Genomic DNA, 7,568 nt, shown 5'->3' with positions numbered 1-7,568 from the left:
AGAAGTGTCTATATTTCAGCAGTGGGTCAGCTGCATTTCAGTCCTGGTCCAAAGTTAATGTGAAGTCAATGGAAGGACTTCTGCTGAGTTAATGAGCTTTGGATCAATTTCCTATGTCAGTTCACAAAGTGCTCTTGAATAATTTAGGATGAAGGCTTTATATAAATCCAAATTAGTGTTTTCACTTGCATATCATAGGAATAAAACTTTTTTTTTTTGAAATTGTTTTGCTTAGTTATTTATCTGTTCTGAGATTGCAGTTGAAGTCTATTGATCAGTCTGATTAAAGCATGTGAAGTCAGAGTGAGACTGGCTCCTTCATTTTAATGAGTTGGTATATCCGTTTGCTTTTTTCTTGGACAGAGTTGATAAAATGGGATACAAATGTACACACCTGCAGGCCATTGAGATACTACAGTATTTGGGCTAGCTGTGGGAAGAGAGATGGCAGTAAGGATATGTGCATTCATCAGGATGATATATAAAAACAGGAAAAACTATTAACTTAGCAAAATGTTTTCCATAGTCCAATGCCTTAGGATATTAATGAACCCCTGCTTAAATGAGCCACATCTCTTGACCTTAAAGTGATATCCTTTCGCAAACAACAGTAGCAAATGTGGGCCAACTGATCCATTTACTTAAAATAGCTTAAATGCCATTGATTTAGTGTGTGGTGTGCATTATAATCTGATCTCAGTGTGGGTTGCTACCAGAAATTTGACCAAGAAATCATGTAGGTAGGAGTAGTAGCAAGGAGTGGGATCGCATCTTTTAGCAGCAGCCTGAAGCTGGACCAAAATAAAAAGTGGGATAAGAAATGTAGGGCAGAGATTAAAGATAATGCAAGATATGACCCCATAATTAAAGGTGTACTTCACCTCAGTTTTCTGTAAGGACCCTCATGTAGAATCTGCTAAGGAAAGGCAAGATGATTAATGGGAAGAGGACTGGGGACATGGAAATTTCTGTTAACAAAGTGGAAGCAAAACTCTCTAAACTTGTTTCATTTAGCTAGGGAAAAGGGAGGAGATATGGAGATGGATAATCAGCATTCCTGATATTTGAAGGAGCTAGCTAAAGAAAGCAGTGCTTCCATTTCAAGGCTTTTTATTAATTGTATGAAATTGGGGTGGGTCCATCTGGCTATCAAACAGTAAATAAAGTGTCTGCCTTTGAGTGAAGAAAGGCAACCACCTGACTTCAAGCTTTAGAATAAATCTTGAAGAAAACAAGCATGAATGAATAATTAAAGAGAAAAGAACCACAGGGAGGCGAAAATAAATCAAGATGGAAGGAAATACATATTTATCAAAGGCAGATTGTGTCTGATATCTTTCTTCAAAAAGATAACTGATTCTTATGGACAGGAAAAATGCTGTAGACATAATCCACTTAGACTTCAATAAAGCAATATCAGTATTGTGCCACATGGGAAATTATTGGTTAACTGGAGAAAATGTGGATCATTTCCAAATTCTAAGGTGGTAAAGAACTACTACAAGGAAATGACCAGGAGTTTTGTAGAGAAGAAATCTTTCAGTTTGGATGGCAGTTTTTAGTAGCATTTCCCAAGGATTTGTCTTTGGACTAATTTTATTTACTGTTTTCATTGGTGACCCTGGCCTAAAAAATAGAGATTTGCTAATGAATTTTGTAGACAGCGCAAAGCTGGGAGGCATAGGCAATTCCAAAGAGGATTGGTATACTAGTGAGGCGAACTGGATGATTTGGAGAACTAAAATAAGGGTAGAAAATATAGTAGTACAAAGAGTAAGGTCATGCTTGTAGGGATTAATAACAAGAGAATCAACTATAAAGCTGGAGCTTGTCGGTGGAAAATGAGAGAGGAAAAAGAGCAGGCTGGATTTGTTGATCACAGAATGATATAGCCCTGAAAAAAGGCAAACATCTTTGGGGCATCCATGGGGATGCCTCAGCTAAGATGTTCTCAAGAGAGGCAGGGAAGAATTATTCCTCTTCTATGAGACCACAGTGAGAACTCTTCTAGAACACTGTACAAAATTCTTGGCTTCCACATACAAGAAATATGAATTCAAACTGCTGCACTGAAGTACATCTGGGACTGTCAGTGGCATAAAGAGGTTACCAGATAAGAAAAGACTAGAAGTGTTGGATTTTATGCAGTCTAGGAAAATGAAAGTGAGAGGGAATATGATTATTCTCTAAACATAAGTGAAGTGAGCTCAGGGGGCAGAGAAGGACTGTTTAAGCAAAGGGGGAACAGTGGCACAAGAATAAATTGGTATACATTGGACGTGGATGAATTTATTTTGGAAAGTCGTAAGGTGGGAGAGTCAGGAACAGTATTCTAACAGGAACAAAAGACCTTATTTTCAGACAGATTTATTAAAATTCTGGAAAATATTACTGGATCCAACACCAGTCACAGTACAGAGTTGGCTTTGATTACCCAGAAAGATTCTGGATGCCCTGGGCTTAGCTGTGTCACCTTCAGGCCTGAACTGGGATGTCTGCATGATGCTGCATTCACTGATTTCCGTCTCTTGATAGCTTGGCACATTTGCGTTGTTCTCTGTTGCATGGTACAAACCTATCTTAGATGAGTCATGAGTGATACTTTGAGGTCTAGTATTGGTTCCAGGCAGTAAGAATTCTACTTGTCTTTACGTGGCTGAGATGTCTGTGAGGTTAGGTAAGCTGAGTCATACTCTTGGAAGTGACTCTTTTTCTGCATGGAGACTCTTGGGAGCCCAGGGTGATCCCAGTTTTAGTTGAAACACTCTCATCAGATCAAAAACGAGGAAGGACAAATATAAGCAAAGCCATTAATACCCAGGCTAGGCCTAGGTAAGCAAGTGAGGGGAAAATTCTTTTGTTTGTATTCTGTGCGTCTGCCTCTTGGACTGAAATTGAGCATTACGGTCAACCAAAGTTAAAATCGAAGGACATTTATCAAACAAGAGGGGAGAATGTCCTGTCCTTTAGCTCTCCTTTCCTTTTCCAGTATCTCTGACTAAGCATTTCAGCAGAACAAGAAGTTCAGTACGAGGCTAACCTCCTCTGCTTACACAAAGCTATTTACACACTCATTCACACAAAATATCAGAGGGCAATGTTCAAAACTGGTCAGAAGACCTTACTCAACAGTGACATTGGGCTCTCATTCTTGTTAGGGAGAATCTGCTCAACCCTTTTGTCAGCTTACCGAGCCATTGAAATGCAATGTGAGGCTAAACTTGTTATCCAGAGCCATATATAACCTCCCTATGGCCCCCTTGAAATTACAAAAAAAGGCACACTGATAAGGGAAGAATCCATTTCTTTAAGGCTGTGATAGTTTACTCAAATAAGTCAAATTATGAAGAGTAGTATCTACCCGGTCTAAACTGAGATGTCCTTAAAATACACTATCTTACCCACTTATCAAAGAGGTATTGTACAGGTAAGCTAAGAAGAAAGTGTTCTCGCTTTTGACAGTACATCACACTCACGGAAGACTCCTCATATGAGATGAACTGTGAAAAAGCAAGGAGAAAGGCTTTCCCCCATTGAGAGAGATCAAAAGGTCATTTTGGAAACCATTTCTGACACTCTGCAATGTTCTCGGAGGCATTTGAGGAAACTTATCTCTGTGGTGGTGGCTGCTAGCTGGCTGCCACCAGGTCACTTAACCCAACAGTATTTCTCTAATAGGGGGAGTCACAGCACTTTCCAAAAGGGGTTTCACGGAGTAATCAAGAAAGCTGGAAACTTTTTTTTTTTTTTAAACACTAATTATGAAAAGGAAAACCCCAGGAGCAAAAGTCATAAATGTATATTTAGATATCATTAATACTGTTCAGAAACCCACATTCARGTGACAGTAGGTGATGTTAAATTCTACTGGTGCTTGGGCCCTGATGCATGAAAAGAAGTGATCCATTAAACAGTCACACTGAAAAATTGCAGAACATCCATCCTCATTTGGAGGGTAAGGGATGGGGAGGAGAGGAGCAGTCATAACTCCCTTGGTATTCCCATAGTGACAAGAGAGGACAATCCTTATGGTATCCATGGTGTGTAGGCAAGGGATAAGCAAAAGGCTGAGAGCTGCTATCAAAGAGGCTTAGTAATTTAAAGAGAAAGCTAGGAATTCAAAAGGAATTCAAAAACTGTACACACATCTATATTCATTCTCGACCTCATTTTGATGAGGCAGGCAGAAGGATGCTCTTTGGTGGGAGGACTCTTAAAGAATACTACTGTGTTCTCCCCTGGTTCAACTCCAAAATGGCATCTGGTTACAAGCCAAGAATTCGCTACAGAAAAGAAGAAATAAGAGCACAAGGCAATGCGGAAGACCAATGACAGGCTGAGATATAAAGAAGGAACCAAAGACACGTTAAGAGGAAAGGAGAGGAGAGATTTTGACATGTATGGGATCAGGTGTAGTTCAAAGATGATGCTGAAAGTGAATGGAAAATAACACAAAACATACCTTTGACCTTGTTAACTTGGAGCAGATCTTTGGAAGGCAGTGATGGATTCGTTAATTTAAATCGTTAAAGTAAAGCCAGATCAAAACAGTGCCTGAGCAGACATTCAGAGAAAGCTCTTTTATTGTGCCAAGAGTAGCCTGCATGCCAGAGCTCTAAATAAACAGTCTAAATATACAGGTTCATAAATCTTGGGTGTGAAATTAAAACAAGGGAAAGGACATTGATTTATTATATGTTTATTGGAGTGCTTAAGACTTACTCTTTASTTATAATAACGGTGTCCTCCATGCTCCATAAGGGGGCAGAAGTGCTTGACTTCAATTGTGCTTTTCTTGGTTTTGGTAATTATAAGGTCAGTAGGAAGTGTTCCCAGAACAGCAGGGGTTTTTTTGCTCCACTCTTAACGTTGCTCCGAGATTCCCATTACATTTTCACCACTCCATGTAACTTCCCCCAAGAGAAACTGACCTCCTGAACTTGAAATACAGCTCTTGTTTCAGGGAAGGGATTTTGTGGGAAATACCATAAAAATCAGGAAAGGCATTTGGGATATCTGGAGTCAAATTGTGACTACTGTAAATCACATAAGCTTTGCTTCTCATTAAGAGTTAATGAAGCAACAGTAATTTTACACCAGGTGTCCATCTTTTAACCAGATATGTTCCAGTTTTTTAGAAAGCTGTCTTGGAYATTACTCCKAAAARTGTTTTGTTTTGTTTGTTTTGTTTTCCTCCCTCTCATCTAGCCTCTAGACTAGATAAGCTTCACTGTCTCTGSTGCATTTATTGTTGTTTGAAAAGSAGAAGGGGTTGTATAGAAGGGAAGGTGTTTTCTTTTAAAAGAGATCTTCACTTCTGAAAGAAGCATTACTCGAAATCCTAGCATGCTGGATGGAGCCAGGCTTGAAATGACTAGTGAGAGCAAGAAATAACTAGGAAAGGAAGGGTGGAGGTTTGGTGTCACTTGGGCTGGAGCTTYCTGGATATCTGCTGATGAGCTTTACGCAGTGTGACATGGTAAGTGATGCAGCATGCTTATCAGCACTGTGGCTGTAGCACCATGGAAAGGTGGTTTCATCTGTAGTCCTTCATTTGCAGAGCATATGTATGCTGTTGAGATCTTCTYTCAGATTCACAGAGTCCCATGAAGTCAAAAAGGGCAGAGGCTGGCGAAGTTTGGCTCCATCTCAACCCCATACAATCAAGGACACAAGAAAAGCTGTGGTAGATCAGACCAAAGGTCGTCTGAGCTTGGCAAGGGAGTTTTCTTATCTCTGACACTGACCAAAAGTGAATGCCTAGGAAAAAAGTTGTAAGAATGGGGCAGACGTAGAATGAAGATCCTCTGTCTTCTGGCAACCGGTGACTTAGGGACATCCTGAGCCAGGGCGTAATCACATCTTTATGATGAGTAGCCCTCAACAGACCTTMCTTCCCTAAATGCATCTAATTGCATTTGAACCTATTTCCGTTTCTACAACTGCTTGAGGTGATGATTTCTACAGTTCAGTCATGCAGTGCCTGAAARAAATATCTCCCTTAACCAGCTGGCTTTTGAAAAAAGAGTGACATAGGGAGTGGCATGTGTACATAGAGGAGCAGTGTTTATGGGAGCTATGCAAAGTGTATCCCCTTCCTCTTCCGTGCATGCCCATCCTTCTGTTCCTGTGGGATAACAGCTGTACCTTCCCCTCCACCCCTTCAAGTGCAGTTCCATCCACTTCTGTAGGAGGAGCTCATTCAACACTTACACTCTGAGGAAAACCAAAAGGCATGCTCTGCCCCCACAAACGCAGAATGGCATTGAGAGCACTGCAGTTCCCCATCGAGAGAATCACAGACTCTTTCTGTGTGCAAAGGCATTTCAGGGATACCTAAGCTAGGTGCAGGGGGCTGGTACATGTATTCACATCTTGGGACACATGTAGCCGCCTCCGTAGATATCCATGTGTCTCTGCAAACTGATGTAATGCATAAAAATGACGAAGGATTTTTCAAGCTGCTTCTGTGGATGGTATCCACTCTTACTCATCCAGATATTCCCAAAACATCRCTCTCTCTTCATATTCAAAATATCAATTTTCCTCACTGATTTTAGGGCTCAGATGTGAAAAGAAGCTGAGAGATTGCCTGGCCATGAGCCATCCTCAACATCTGCACACATCTGTACCACCCACTTAAGACACAGGCACAGGTGAGTAGCTTCTCTTCTCCTTCTGATTATTGCTGCCTGCTAGGCAGTGAGCTGGAGGTAACTAACCCATTCTTCTGCACACTGATTCTGTCACTTATATCCCAAAGAGCTGGTCCTGATATGTAGCATAGCACTTACCCTGGACATTAGGAGTAAGGTATTAGTGTGGAATAGAAGGCAAGTTCCACAAATGCTAGATGTCAGATTTGTATTTGGCTATATGGCTGCAAATGCCTTTTGGGATTCTCCTTTCACCAGGAAACCGGAGAATGTGAGATACTCTCCTGTAGTTTATTTGCAAATCTGAAGACATGGAAAAATGCAGGTGCTTGTGAGATGATCAGCTCACCATGCTTGCGAGAGGCTGAAGAGACTGGCAGATACTGCAAACCAGATCCTCACCCTGCCAAAGGGACAAGGYGAGGTTGATTTATACCAGCTGATCACCTGCCGTGCTGTCAGGRAAACATCTTCTCTGCTGCTGGAGTGGTCTGATATGGTAATAGTGAGGTTGAGACCCTTTTTAATAGTTTTTGAGGGAATTATGTGAACCATACTGTCTTCATTAGGAACCACTAGGGGAAACAGAGCTGGGAAGACTGCAGCTACCTGTYCTGGAGAGAGACAGGAGAGGAAGTTACACGCAGTCTTCTGTGATTTGGGGTTGTTTAAGGCCTCTGTGTTGTCTCATCCAGTTCGGATTGCAGAGGCCCCTGATGCTGGGCTGGCTGGCAGAGGGAGGGACAGTCCATGTTGAGTTTCAAGCAGAACTTTTTCAGCATCCCTAGCTGATCCTTAGGTTCTGCCTCGCAGGAAAAGTACAGCACAAGGCAGTCTGGCAGGCAAGCCACTGACCTCCAAAGAGGGCTTATGGTGTGGCTAAGCCTTTTGCTTTCAGCATTGATATAAGCG

This window comes from Apteryx rowi, unplaced genomic scaffold (genome assembly GCF_003343035.1).
Source record: "Apteryx rowi isolate R43461 unplaced genomic scaffold, aptRow1 scaffold_106, whole genome shotgun sequence".
In the NCBI taxonomy this organism is placed as follows: domain Eukaryota; kingdom Metazoa; phylum Chordata; class Aves; order Apterygiformes; family Apterygidae; genus Apteryx; species Apteryx rowi.
Note: the sequence above shows the minus strand (reverse complement) of the source record.